Raw genomic sequence first — 15748 nt, forward strand, 5'->3', positions numbered from 1 at the left:
GAACTGCAGCAAAATCTAAGAGTAGGTTGAGATAATGAAGACGCGAGGGAGGGATAATGGAGGTGGCGAGGCATCGCAATATAGAGGAAAAGAGGAAAGTTGAATGAAGATGACGAAGAGAACATGGGAGTGAAGTAGAACAGGAGTGACAGTGAAGAATGATGGAACTCGGCTAGACCTGGGGTGAGATGGAGGAGCAGAAAGGAAATGAACGAAGTACTGTAAGAAGATAACAACGAGCACATAGAGACTACGGAACCAGCCCCACCAGTTGGTCTAAAGGCCGAACATTTAACTTTGCCCTGTGACTGGATCTTCTACCAGTTGCTCTCGGAAACGAAATACATCACTATTTCATGATCATTAACATTTCCACTTGGCATGAATCGATCAAAACTGAGCTTATCCTGTCCAGTGATCTTAATAATAATTGATCTACTGTTTTAAGGCCAAATCTCTTCACCTTTGGCTGACCTTCAGTCCTTACACAAAGTTTGGCCCACATCGAATAAAAACTGTTTGAGTTATTGGGCCAGACATTTGGTCTTGCCTTGTGACCTTGCCCTTTTGCAGACTGATCAAAAAAAAAAAAAAAAAAAAAAAAAAAAGTCCCTCCATCTTTTCTTCACCCTGAACTCTTCCATAAAGTTTTCTCCAGATCTGACCTTTCTCTGTGTGTTGACATTTAGCGGACTGTTTTTCATAACCGAATTTCTTTATTCTCACCTTTCCTTTAACTGTCCATAATGACTGGCCACACTTAGATCCGAACTGTTAGATTTTACCTTGCCATGTGAACCTGACCTTTGACTTACTGTTCTTAAAAACTGTATGTGGACCTCGTGGCTGACCCCCAACCATTGCACAGAGTTAGGTCCAGATCAGATAAACGTTCCTTTAATTTCTTTATAAAGACACGAGGGTGGAGCTCTGACCTTACACCGTTTCCTTAGCTCTCGACTGATATTTCGCACTTTCGACTGCCTTCGATCCTGCCATACAATTCACCCTTCCAACAAGCTTGGTCTAAATTGGATAAAATGCTTTTAAGTTAACCTTCCTAGCCCAGACTTTGACCTAGTCCTGTGACAATCACTTTTGACCACTTGTTCTATAAAATATTAAGTTTTATTTTTCATCTGACGCACAATCCTTCCCCCACGTTTGGTTTAGATCGGTTCAAAACTGGGTTATTCTCTTAAACACACACACACACACACACACACACACACACACACACACACACACACACAGGAACAGGCCGATCAAAATCATACCTCGTTCTCGCTTTATGAGCACAGGTGTAAATGAAAATGACAAAGATACAGGGATGAGGAGAGAAGAATGGAAGTAGGGAGACAAGGAAAATGATGAAGGGAAGAGGAAGGATGAAAGAATGTGAGAAGACCAGGGAAGGAAGAGGGTGGAGGAATGAAAGGGAGAAAAGAGAACTGAAGATTTAGCGAGGCAGAGAGAATAAGACAGGAAAGGAGGAACATTGAGAAAAGGAGAAAATGGATGTGAAAGAGCAAGAGCTAGAGAAGAACAGTGAGAAAATGAAAATAGGGGAAGGAGACAGTGGAAAGATGTAAGTAAAATGAGAGAGTGTGGAGGAAGGAGGGACGACGTGGGAATAAAGGAGGTTGGGGAAGAGCTTGAAAGAGGGAGGATGAGAGGCTGGTGAAACAGGAAGGCAAACAGGATAAGGAAGTGAAAAATGAGGGAAGAGGAGAAAGGAAAGCTACTAGAGAAAATGAGGGAGAGAGGGAGGGAGCGAGCGAGAATATTCGAATAAGAAATAAAACAAGGGGGAGGGAGGACGAAACAATGAAGGAGGTAAGAAGCGAGGTAGAATATGGGATGGAAGAGAGAAGAAGAGAAAGAAAACTGTGAGAGAAATGGGAGGCGAATGGGTGAATATTGTAAGATGATGAGGACGAGAGAGAGAGAGAGAGAGAGAGAGAGAGAGAGAGAGAGAGAGAGAAACTGAAGGAAGGAGGGAGAAAGAATGAAGGAGTCAAGTGGAACGTCGGACAGATTTAGTGAGGAAGGGAGATGGGTGAGGTAATGTAGGAAGGAAAGGGAGGGAATGAGAGTAAAACAGGAGTGTAGAATAAGGAAGCGAGAATGAGGGAAGAAATGCGAGAGTAGAAAGAATGTGAGATGGAGAGTGAGGGAGGGATGTAGGGAGAGGGGTGGTAGCGAGAGGATGAAGGAGAGGGGAAAATGAAGGGGGAGGGGGAGAGAATGAAGGAAGTGGGTAAGAAGGGAGACAAGAAGAGTGAGGGAAAGAAGGGAAGAATGGTGAGAGATTAATGTAGCATGAAATACAAAGATGTAAACAAGGAAAACAAACAGCTACAGACCTATTGATTTTTTCGAGGCCGTTTGTTGTAAGATAAATTATAACTAAGGTATCTGTTCTATAAGTCGAAGACAAAAACAGCATAACAGACATGCTTCTCCCACCCACCGACCCTTCTAGCCGAAGCCAGCAGGATAAAGTGAGGACTATAGGGTTGCACAGAAAAACTATTGTGGAAATTTCTTTGAAAAAAAAAAAAAAAATGAACGGAGAGCATAGTACACTACCTTCAACCGAAAGAGGGAGCTACACGCCAACAGAAGTTGCATAATGATGCTTTTTTGTTGTGTCCTCCTTACCTTGAGCCGACGAAAACGTTATCTGAAAAAAAAAAAAAAAAAAAAAAAAAAAAAAAAACAAGAAGCGGTGCCAAGGCACAGCAAACCCGTTCCCGGCAGTCATTTTAGAGTTAACGTATAAACACAACAGGATATCTAATCAAAGATGTCATATATCAATTTTGGAGTATATCGAGTGAAAATTGACGATTTTATGTTCATCTGAAATTTTAGGCCCAACCCCCCCTACTACTAACTGAGGGGTGACCCCCCTGACGTAATGAGGCATGTTATAGGATGCAGATTTGAAAGATGCATCTTTAGGTTTTGGTTTCATGTCGATATGACGAATTTGAAAGGAGTTATGGCGAACAAATATTTTTCTGTTATTACAGTTTTGGGGCCTACAGCTTGGGCCTTGGCCCACTTTGGCCCAAAATTTAATTAGGTGATCCGAACGTCGTAGCCCATCATCCCTGTAATTTTAGTCACAATCGTATCAGTAGTTTTTGCGTTAAGTTGTTAACAGACAGACAAAGCGAGTGAAAATAATACCCGTCCCCAATCACCTCCGGGGCGGGGACGGGTAATCAAGACAGAACATGTTCTGTTACAAAAGAGCCAGGTTCTTATCCAGGTGACTGTATCACAATCTATGAAAAATTTTTATACTTGAGCTAAATCGATATTCCTCAAGTGGTTTATTTTCAATAGGGGTATAATTTGTCACTCATGGTTGTTATCTCCCAAGTTTCACTATGATTTTCTGTAACATGGCGATTTGAACTAGACACAATTATCTTGGTGTGGGCGTACTAGGAAGCTGTGCAAAATAAAAGTATTTTCTAATATATATATTACAACGTCTTACCTATCAGTTTAATTTACTGTCTTTCTTAACAGCCTTTGTACACTGTGGATTTGTACTGAACTATTTCATTTTCTTTTTCTTTTTTTATCATAGTTTATATATCGAGTATAATATCATTCATATTAAAGATTTTTATTTTACCGTCAATTTTTGCAGGTGACATTTACTTAGACATAGTCATTTCTGATGTTTAGGCCTAATTGAGCAGTTTATGAAAATCTTCCTGAACTGCTTGTCTTTTTATAGACGTATCTTCATTTTTCCTCATTTTTGCATCATCAGTAAATATGAATATTTTACAATGTAAGTCTTCATCAACATCTTTTTTTTCTAAGAGTGATTCTTGTGTTCCTTCGCATACGAGTATAACGCCCTTTCAATCAGATTCTTTTTTATTTAAAATAACTCACTGTTTGTATAAGCCTCTTAGACTTACAGGTGGATTAGGTAGATAAGTATTTATTGGTCCACCTGAGCACACGCTAAATTAAATCATGCACCTTTCAGTTTAAGCAGCCTTTTTTTGAGAATTATCTAAAAAAAAAAAAAATCCATTTGGCTGACAATAACAGAAATGTCAAAGGACTCGATCTCATATTGCTTATTCCAAGAATCATTGAGAAAATTGAAGATCTAGAAGATAAAAGTTATTAATTCGGAATCCTCTCTGTGAATCGTTCATGAAATGATTTATTTTTACGTGCTTGACAAACCTATCCCTTGAAATGGCATCAGTAGCTTGATAATATGGATGTGGAGGTAACTGGCCAGTGGCCAACAGTTTTCTTTCATAGATCTTTCTGAACATCCACATTATTTTTGCTAGCCTCTGTTGGCCTGGCATCATGTTACTGGTTTGTGATAGAGCAAATGCTCAACTAAAGACCACATTAAGTTGATTTCTTTCTTTCTTTTTATTTTTGTACTGAAAATACGGTTACAAAGAAAGTGCCGGGAATCAGAGGAATCACAGTCTCATCGTCAGTATGTTTTCCATTATTTAAAACTAGTGGACCTATTGTTGATGATATTACCGCTTTGTTCCTGACTTAACTACTTTCATTTCTTGCGGAGAAGAGAATGAAGGAGGTAGATCGGTAGGGAGGCAGGTCGATTAAGGAAGAATGGGAAGTGGTGAGGCAATGAAAGGGGACGGAGGAGAGAAGAAAGGAGGTAGTGAGGATGGGAACATGGTAGAATGAGAAACGAATTGATAGAGACTAAAGGATGGAGGAAGAGAATGTGGAGGAGGGAGAGGGAAAGAAAAGGATGAGTGAGGAAAGAAGAGAGAAGGGTGAGATAGAAAGAGAATAAAGTAGGGAGCAAGGGAGATGGGAAGGTTTGATGAGAGAGTGAAGTAGGAAAGAATGAAGTGGAAGGCGGGGCAATTGAAGGTGGCAGGTATGTAGGGATGCAGGTAGCACAAGAGAGTGGGCGAGGCAAGTAGTGGAAAGAAAGAAAAAACAGAGAATGGAGGGAGGGGAGAAAGAATAAGGGAGGCAGGTAGAATAAGAGATAGAAAAGATGGTGTGAAAATGAAGGAGGAAGGAGTAGTGAATGAAGGAGACAGGATGGCAGGTGTGGTAGAGAGGGAGTGAGGAAGAAGGAGAGGAAAGGATGGTGAAAGAATGAAGGAGCGAGGAGAAGTGAATGAAGGAGGTAGGTAGGTAGGTAGGTAGGGAGGCAGAAGGGGGTAGGTAGGTAGGGAGGGGGGTACTGGCTATCTCTTATCAGATCACCGCCACCGGGTCTTTAGTGCTCCTCGTCTGGTCCACAACACGCCCCTGCCCTGCCCTGCCCTCCCTCCCTTGCCTCTCGCTCTCTCCTCCCTTTTCTCACTTCTCTCCTCTCTTTTCTCTCTTCTCTCCTCTCACATCTTTTTTCTCACTTTCCTCTCCTCATCCTCTCATTACTTTCTCCTTCTCAATCCATTCTCCTGACTCTCAATAAGCTCAAACCTGGCCTGCCATGGTTCTCCTTCATCTCTCTCCCTTCTCTCACCTCTCTCCTCTATTTTCTCTTCTCTTTTTCTCTTCTTTGTTGCCTCTTGTTACCTTCTTTTCTTTCTTATATACAAAACTCTCTTCGTCCGGTTCACAACAAGCCCCTTCCCTGCCCTACATCTCGCCTGTCTTCTGTTCTATTCTCATTTTCTCTTCTTATTTGCTCTCTCTCTCTCTCTCTCTCCATTCTCCTCGCCTGATTCACAACATACCATTGCCTTGCTCTCGCTCTCTCTCTCTCTCTCTCTCTCTCTCATTCCATTCCCCTCGCCTGGTTCACAACATACCATTGCCTTTCTCTCTCTCTCTCTCTCTCTCTCTCTCTCCTAGGTGCCAACAACATTTCGTATTTCTGTGTTCATTTTCTCTCACTCACACGTCTCATTTTTATGTCGCCTACCTTCCTTATTTCCCCATTCCCCTTTCCCCTTTCCACATTTCTTCATTCCTTCCACTTCTTTTCGCTTCTCTTCAACCCTCTCTCCGCCCTTTCCTCCCTCCCCTCGTCTCTTCTCCTCTCTTCCGTCTCCTCTCACATCCTTTCTAATTCCTTCGCTATGTTCTTTATCGTCACCCCTCTCATTCTTCTCCTGTCCCTGCCTCTCTCCTCCTCTCATCTCCTGTCTCCTCTTCCTTTCCTTTCATACATCTCCTCTTCCTTACCTCTCTTCATCTCTCTCTCCTCCACCTTTTCTCTTTTCCTCATCAACAAAGCCTCTTCCTCTAACACGTCCGTTCTCTTTAAAGCCATTTTGTCCCCTGTGCTCTCTCTCTCTCTCTCTCTCTCTCTCTCTCTCTCTCTCTCTCTCTCTCTCACACACACACACACACACACACACACACACACACACATCACGTCGTTTAAGGAAGCTCCCTAACGCCTTTCCCTAAGCGACTTCTTTTGCGTATTACACCCTGTTACCAATCACGGAGTTGCATGAAATCCTTCCAATACCGCCATACGCTGCATAGTTAACGTGCAACAGGATGTTAACCAGCCATTCCAAAAAATAAATCGCTAAGAAAGAGGTGCAAAGGAGCGTCCTCAACCGACTAGTATAGGAACCCATCTGTCTTCTGCCTTTCCTTCTGTTACTTTCTTGTTACATTGTATTTTGCGTCACTTAGTCTTCTTCATCTTCTTATAATAATCTTCTTATCTCTCTCATTTGCAAACTCGATATTATCATCCTGTCATTCATGTGTCATCTCCATCCACTCTATTCTTGATCTGACAATTTCATCGTCTTTTGCCTCTTTCATTTTTTTTAATTTCCTCACGCCTTCTTCCTCTGACCCTTCTCACCCTCTTCACCTCTTCCTCCTCCTCCACCTCCTCCTGCTTCCTCTCCTCCTCCTCCTCTCTTGCTTTTCTTCTTTTTTTTTCTTACTGTCCATCTTCTTTAAAATTTCCTATCTTTGGCTTCATTTCTCCGTCTCCTTTTTTTATATTTTTGCTCCTTCTTCCCCTCTTTCTCCTATCACCATTACTGTCACACTTATTTTCAATAGTTTTCATCCCATCTGTTTCGTAATATTTTTTTCTCTTCCCATCCCCTATGTCTCGCCATCTATATTCCCTTTCTGCATGTATTTTTTTACAGTAACCTTTATCAACCGTTATGCCTTGTTATTTCCCTTCTGTCTTCAGTTGCACTGATCGTTCATTTTTCGCTTCACTTCGTTTTGTTTTCCCTCTTCTAAAAATCCTCACCAACACTCATCGTAATAATGTTCAGTCTCTCCCAGCATCTTCTCATCTCTTTTTTATTCCAGTAAGCATCTGCTTATATACACACACAAACACAGAGAAAGAGAGGTATGAATACCTTTGAATGTTAAGATGCCCACCATCCACTCACTTAATGTAGTGTTTGCTCTGCAGTGACAAACCAAATGGTTTCCTGTGACTCAGGAAACGATTAACTGCGTTGGATGATGACCATATCGCAGAATGACGACTGGTCTTCAAGCGGGTTTAGGGACTGCAACTGAATGGGGGTTGTAAGGGTTTATATCCAAGGGAGGGTTCAAGTTTATTATGCACAAAAAGCCTCTCAGAGGCAACCGAGGTTGGTCACCCTTGCCTTAAATTTTGGGACTTGGTAACCTGTCCCAGGCCACTTTGATCATGACGGGTCAAGAAAGGACTGGATTGTGGATGGATAGTATGCGCACTATGATTTCTTGGTATGAATCGGTTAATAATTCGGTTTTGTTGGCATTCTTGACTGCATTTAAATTTCGCAGTACTTTTTTGAAAAACTGCCAATCAAATTTCTAATGCTCTCAATTATTGCGATATGCAGATTCCATCTAATTTACAGTGCCAGTTATATTTACAAATTCATTATACTGTATTTAAGAACATTTATCCTGACTTGGAATTAGAACTCACAGTATATATGTTTTTTACGCCACTTCATCTTCCTCTGGCTCTGCTTCTCTTCCCCCCTCCCCACTTGCAATAGCCCGCTCCTCGCCCCAACCAGCGGAATGTAATATTTTGCTGGTGGGCCGCCTCTCAGGTCTACCGCTTACTTGACCCACCACTACCAGCAGCCTTCTCAACACTCTACCTCTAAGCATACCAGTCTACCACACTCAGCTGTCTTATCCTCACAGCTAGTCACACTATTTCTCGCAGTTTACAGCAACACACCATCTTACGTCGCAAACCATCCCACTGCTTCTGAATCATCTTGTCATCACCAGCCCTCCATACTGCTTCTAAACTATACTATATTGTTCATTAGACAACTGTACTTCTTCTCAACCCATCAAATCTTTCCTTACTACTTCCCAGTCCAACACAGTTATTTGCATCAGTTTCATATCCACCACAGTCACTACACTTCTTTTAAAGCCACCACAGCCAGCCATATCACTTCCTAATTCACCAAGGTCAACCACATTGCTTCCTAATTCACCACAGCCAACCATGATGTTTCTGAACCCATCAACACCCATCACAAATTCACCAAAAGCCTCACATTCCACCACAATCCACAGTTAACAGTACTTTTAAGAATTCATCACGGTGAGCTAATCAAACAACCCAACCTCTGCCATGGCCGCACTTCTGCATTTTATTCAGGCTTCTTTCAAACGATTCTGTTCAGGTATGAGATATCCTAGTAATCAAGAGGTTAAGTACTATCACACTGATAATCACATATAAATATTTCATTACTTCTGATATCCGGTGGTCTTCTACAGTTGAGGGATGAAGCCGAGAATTTCGAAGGTTTCATTGATGAGCTAATTTAGATAAATAATCTAATTATACTTCTTTACTATTATTTTCTTTTTATAATGATGAGAATTAGGTTTGATGGTGATGATGATGATGATGATGCCGACGACGATAATGACAATAATGATGATAATAATAATAATGGCGATGATGATGACGACGAGAAAGATTCTATCAGCAAAGTGGTTAATCCAGCCAACCACAACGCCAGCCATCCCACAGCATTTCACAGCAATCAGGTACGACTGATCACAGTCTATCACAACTCATCATGGCCCATCACACCTCACCTCGCTACCCTCGCACCACTACTACTAGCACAAATCCTCTTTAGTGCGTCATAACCTGAATCTAGAAGTGGTGTGGTCGAGAGGTTGAGGTCCTGGGATACTGATTCAGATGTTGAAAGGCCAAACCCCGGCTTTGATAGCTGGGTTCTTTAGAGTGGAAAGCCCTAGTGGAAATTATGATGATGATGATGATAAGGAGAGAGAGAGAGAGAGAAAGAGAGAAAAAGAGAGAGAGAGAGAGAGAGAGAGAGAGAGAGATGATATAGCCTCCCTAATATGAGTCAGTTCTTTACCACGATGATATAGCCTCCCTAAAATGAGTCAGTTCTTTACCACGAAACCTCCAGAACGTCATGAAAATAATCTCCCTTATAGCATTAAATACTTGCAAGAGGTAACACTCTTTGTCCCAATGGATCGGTGGGATTCTCTGAGTTCACATCATTAGGTGTTGGAATAATAAACACATTTCTTAATATTCAACCAAAACATTACAAAATAGTTTAAATCTTTCCAGAGACTGAATTTTCTTATCTTAACACCATCCTTTGACGTTAGCTGGAGCATTGAACAAGGCTCCATCCTCGGGGCTAAACTGCACCAGGAGAGGGACCAGTATGGGTTGCCTTGTATCCTCTGGCTGCTGGTCAGAAATGGTATACTCACACAGTCTCGAAACACTGCCCAGTACTTCGTGTCCTATCTGTCCCTGCCCACCATAATCACCAGAGTTTATCACAGTTCATTTAAATCCAATACAACCCCGACACTCCATCACAAACTCAACCACAGCACCCACAAGCACCCCCCCCCCAAAGTCAACAAAAACTTCCATAAGTAATCACATTCCCCATACCTCATCACAACCCCAACACTCCTTCACAATCTTCGCATCCCTGCGTAGCCGTGACACTCCACTACAACCCCCATTTTCCACCTCAACACCCACACTCTACGACAAACTCCATCACACACTCCATCACAATTCCACACTCCACCATAATTCTACACTCCACCAAAATCGCACACTCAGCCACAATCCCACACCCCATCACACTTGCACATTGCACTACAACACAGCACTCCACCAGGACCTCACATTCAACCACAAACCCACACTTCACCATAATCCCACACTCCACCACAACCCACACTCCATCACAACCCACACTCCACCACAACCCACACTCCACCACAACCCATACTCCACCACAACCCACACTCCACCACATACGTACACCCAGCCACAACCCTACACCCGATCACAACCCTACTCTCCAACAGTTTGCTTCACCTTACCTCAGTCATATCCCTGACAGTTCACTTCATCTTATCTCTCCTCTTTACAGTCTGTTTACTTTCCCAGTTTTCCATTATCTTTGACATATCCCTCTTTTTTATGGCTTGACAGTAAAGCCATGCGATCATAACTCTCATCATCTAGAACACAATGTACCCTGAACCTTCTCAGTTCTATTACGTCTATTGTATTACATTTCTTCTCTCTTCAAGATGGTTTTATTCAGGTCAAGAAAATATGTTGTTATAGTAAAGCTAAAACTATCTCAGCAAATCAATACCCCACTTCAGCACTTCATAACAGCCATAGATCTCTCCAAACTCCACTTGACAGACAAGAGTTCATTAATCAGTTTATTGTTGTGGATGCATTTGACATATAATTAACCCTAACCCCAAACCGATCTGTTCAGTTATAGGAAATCCTTAGAATTCAGATTATTGAAAGCCTTTTCATGAAGCCTACTACTGCTCAACATTCATCTTGGTATTTTGTTCCCTCCAACACCATTCAATTTTACTCAGCCGTGAAAGCTCCTCAGTAATTAGTCATCGGAACCAACAATTCCCACTTGTACATCTACCACAGCGCGTCCAAACCGACCATTTTATTTCAGACCACTCTACAGTAATCTATTATTTTCTTTCGTTATCACATCTAGCACAATCCCACACTAACACCCGCTAACTGAAGTCATACCATGGTTCATCGTAACTTATTTCAGCAAAAAAATCACCTACCACGATACCACATATTCAGCCACCACTAAGTTTCTCTACCGGTATTCATCACAACCAGTAGCCTAGAATCAGCCAGCATCATCCACCACAACTCACCGACACTAGTCATCAGTTGACTTTCGGAGTCACTCACTACTAGTTTAATCTACTGCAGTTCATACCAACCAGCCATAGTCATCCGAATCAACCCCTTTACCACAACTATACATCCTCTACAACAATCACTGTCCTATACCACACCTCACCACGAGCAGGCTTCTTTTAATCTAAGAGTAAACTCTTAGAACGTACCAGTGCCAAAATCATCTACTACAGTCTTGCAGTTTCACAGCTACGGCATCAGTATCAACAACCACAGCTCACCATAATCGACAAATAATCTGCCACAACTCATCAAAATCGGCCACTATTAATTTCATTTGGCACAGCTCATCAGAATCGGCCATTATCATATTCATTTGCCACAACTCGCCTCAACCGAACACCTACCCTCATAATTAATCCTTAACCACTTGCACATCCCACCACAACCGGAAATCATCTGCCACAATCATTCAAAATCAACCACTGCCACTATCATCTGCCACATCTCGCCACAGCCAGCCATCATCGACCACAGCCTTTCAGAATCAACCACAGCCCACCTCCTCTACCACATCTCTTCAGAGTAACCTGCTATCATTATCATCAGCACCAGCTCACTAAAACCTGCCTCCCTATCTCAGAACACATGACAATTACCCACCATATAGCACAACCCAGCTCAACCACTCAACCTCCCCACAACCCACGAGAGCAGGGGCGAAAATAAGGTAGACGGAGGGACAGAGGGGTAGGGACGGAGGGAAGGAGGGAGTAAAGGAAGGAGCGATGATGAGGGAGCGCCGGGAATGTGAAGGGGATATATGAAAGAGGTGAGGAATGCTGAGAAGCAGGGAAGGAACGAAAAGGCGATGAAGCAACGGAAAGATTAAAGATATGCAAGAGTGAATTTTTCAAACAAGGGGGGAAGAGATACATTTGGAATGCTACGGAAAAAGAAAGATAGTCACACGTAATATGAACGAAAATTAAAGGTCTAGAATATAAGGAACAAAATAAATGAAAGCAAATCATGAAACTGAGAGTAGGAAAAGAAACTGTGGAAGGAGGAGCAGAGAAAAAAATAATAGCAGGGAGAGAGAGAGAGAGAGAGAGAGAGAATACATAGAATGAGGGAGAGGAAGGCGGGAAGGAGGGAGGGTACAAGGCATCGATCACGGGTAAAATTATATCTTTAAGTGTTTAATAGGGTGCACCGCGACCCTTGCTCCTTTTTTGCGCTCGTTAAGGTGACGCGCTGTTATTAGGGCGCTCCGGAGCTGGAACGTGCCTGCAGGTGCTTGTAGATACCTGGGATGCTTGTGGTTTGCTTGTAGGAGAGGTACCTTGGGCGTTATAATAGCTTGTGCCTGCACCTGAGAATTTGTGCTTGCCTTGTGTTGTGTGTGTGTGTGTGTGTGTGTGTGTGTGTGTGTGTGTGTGTGTGTGTGTGTGTGTGTGTGTTTTACGCTCCCTCCTGAACTGTGGTTTGTGTATCAGCGCTTAACAGCGACTGAGATGCCTATGTATCCTTGCCTATCCATCTATCTATCTATCTGTGTCTGTTTATCTATATGTTTATCTGTCTATCTATCTATAGCCAGACGTCCTAATCCCGGAGGAAGTGGCCAGGAAACAATTGCCTACATGTCGACATGCCATCCACCAGCCTCCATCTCACAACACTTTCACTCATATGCCTATCCACCCTCTCCTTCCACGTCATCGAATTCATGAGGTTAAAGTGCCTGTACAAGATGTGTTTGTAGGTACCTGGGATGCTTGTGACTGCTTCTAGGAGTGAATTTGCGTTGTTACATAGTCTGTGTCTCTATCAGATGCTTATTGGAACCTGAATATATATTTCAGAAACTGTGTGTGCCCGAACTGCTAGATGACTTGCACTTAGTCTGCTCCAAAGCTGGGACATGAACTGAGAAGCTTGTGGGTACCTTGGATACCTGTAATTGCTTGTATGTGTCTGTTCTTCAGGTATAATAATCCACTGAACGTTTGTAGGACTGGCTGTTTAGGAGTTGTGTACTGTATAGCCTTTGTTTACATCCAAGGGCTTATTAGGTCCAGTGACCCTAGTGGTTATTTGTAGGGGATGGAGTTATGTGGGCCGCGAGAAGTCTGTGCGTGCCTGTGAGTGCTTGCAGGTGCCTGGATTACCTAGAATATTAGGTTTGGGGGCAACCTGGAACAACTTCGTGCCTACCAATGATTGTAAAGGGCTAAGATGCCTATGTTTGTCTGTAGCAGAGTTATTATGAGAACCTCAGAACCTTGCATGCTTTGGAGTTCATGTAAATACACTGAAACATTATGGGAGCTGGTATTATAGTGTTCCGAAGTTGAAGCGTGCACACAGGTGACTGCTGATTGCGTAGATGCTTCTGGGAATGTTCTTTTGGAGGACATGAAGTCTCTCTCTGCCAGTAAGTGCTTGTGCCCACATGTTTCTGGGATAATGATAGAAATCGTTCGGGGGGAAGTCCGAAGCTGTTGTTGCTTGTAACTGCCCGAGGTGTTTATATTATCTATTTATTTATTTTTTTATGTGAGCGATATTTAGAGAACCCCGGAAGCTCTGCATGATGTCGATTCCATCCTAAAGACGCCATTTTTATTTGTTGTTGATTTCTACAGATTTCATTCACCTCTGGTTGGACTTTTCGAACTGGAGAGGTTCTTTGTAGCCTTCATGACCTCCTTTGCTTGCAGAAAAGTCTTCTACTCTGAACAAAAATTATCTGGCAGTAGCAAGGTTAAATTAAAAATATACATCACCGAACTTAAAGGGTTAAAATTGCGTATAAGAACTGACAGTATTCAGGGTGCTCTATGCTGGTAAATGCTTCCAGATGTTTGTAGGTGTCTGCCATACCTGTTTTTCCCTGCAGCTGATATAAAGAACTCTGGTACCTTCACTGATTGTGGGTGCTTGAGATGCTTGTGGGTTTGTGGTTTTTGCCGAGAATGTTAAGAGGGAGCAATGAAGCCAGCAGACGCTTGTAGGTGTCTGGGGTTGATTGCAGGATACTCCTCACTTCCATCCCTATCTTCCCTTCCCCCAGTGTCTTCCTCACCACACAGTCTTCCTTTCACCTTTTATCTGTCTTTCATCCTTTTGTCCCATCCTTCCTTCCCTCTACGGACGCCGTAACCACCCACTTGTCTGGGCAAGTACAGTACAGTGTTTCTGTGAAATCCATCTACCGCCTTTTTTTGATTATAGCGTTTTCTCCTTTTTTTCTTAGATGAAAATAGTGCCAAAGAAAAATAAAGCTGCTTAATTTATATGTGTAAAATTTTACAAGCTGAGAGACGATGGGGCCTCAGCTTGATGAAAAAAGACAAGCTAAAGTTAAGAAATTGATGAAGTCTTTTCTTTTCAGTTTTCCTTGTTTTTATATAGGTAGGATGATACAAGGAGGTGAATAAGGCAGCGATTATTAAAACAGCGATGAAGAGGATGGAGGCGGAGGACGGGAGAAGCGGGGGTGAAGCGGGAGAGGTAAAGAAGAGGAGAACAAAGAGAAGCACGGGAGAAGCGCTGGAAATATTGACGCTGGCCAAATAAGCGCTTCTCCCTCCCTTGTTAGACCTTATGGACGCTGGATGCCTCCCTGCCCTTTACATCCGGGTCCCCGCCTCGCACACGCACATGCCTACACGTACACACACAGTCAAATGTGCACACTTCAATATGCACATACAGCAAAGAAGTACATTTCACAAACGAATGTACGCACATCAACCAGCATGTACAGCAATGAAGCATGAACAAACACAGCAAAGAAGAAAGTGTAATAAACAAATACAGTGTTCACACACAGCAAAGGGGAAAGTGCAAAAGACAATTATGGCAACAAATAAAGTCCTTCAATACAGTGACGTCTTCTCCACATAATTGTTTTTATAGCCAGACGATCTCTTAAACTGAATAAAATAATCTAGCTGCAGCAGAATTAAGCCAGAAAAAGACTTTATCTTTAGTGCACAAAGTGTTAGATATACACAAGACTACACCTGCACACGGATAAACGTACGTACACGCAGTTAGATATTGACACGTCCAATTCTCGATATAGTCAGACACGCAAAGTATTATATATGTACACAGGTAAATGCATACACTCCTATTACGTACACAGACCCAGTAAACACATACATATTCACAAACAGTTAATCATATAAAGAAAAATACATACATAGCAGAGCCCACAAGATTGAATGAACACACAGACCCACACAACTATATCCATGCAACCATACCCACACAACCATACCCACACAGCCATACCCACACAACCATACCCACACAACCATACCCACACAACTACACCCACACAACCATATGCACATTACTATACCCACACAACCATATCCATACAACCATACCCACATTTCCGTCTGACACAATCATACCTGCACACATACCCACACAACAATACCCACACACACATACTCACACAGCCATGCCTACAATCATACCCACACTTTCATACACACATAATCATACCCACATGAATAAAAAAAAAAAAAAAGCCGAACTGCT

Source organism: Coenobita brevimanus, chromosome 75 (genome assembly GCF_032717465.1).
Source record: "Coenobita brevimanus isolate Jiangsu-jjx chromosome 75, ASM3271746v2, whole genome shotgun sequence".
NCBI classification, from domain to species: domain Eukaryota; kingdom Metazoa; phylum Arthropoda; class Malacostraca; order Decapoda; family Coenobitidae; genus Coenobita; species Coenobita brevimanus.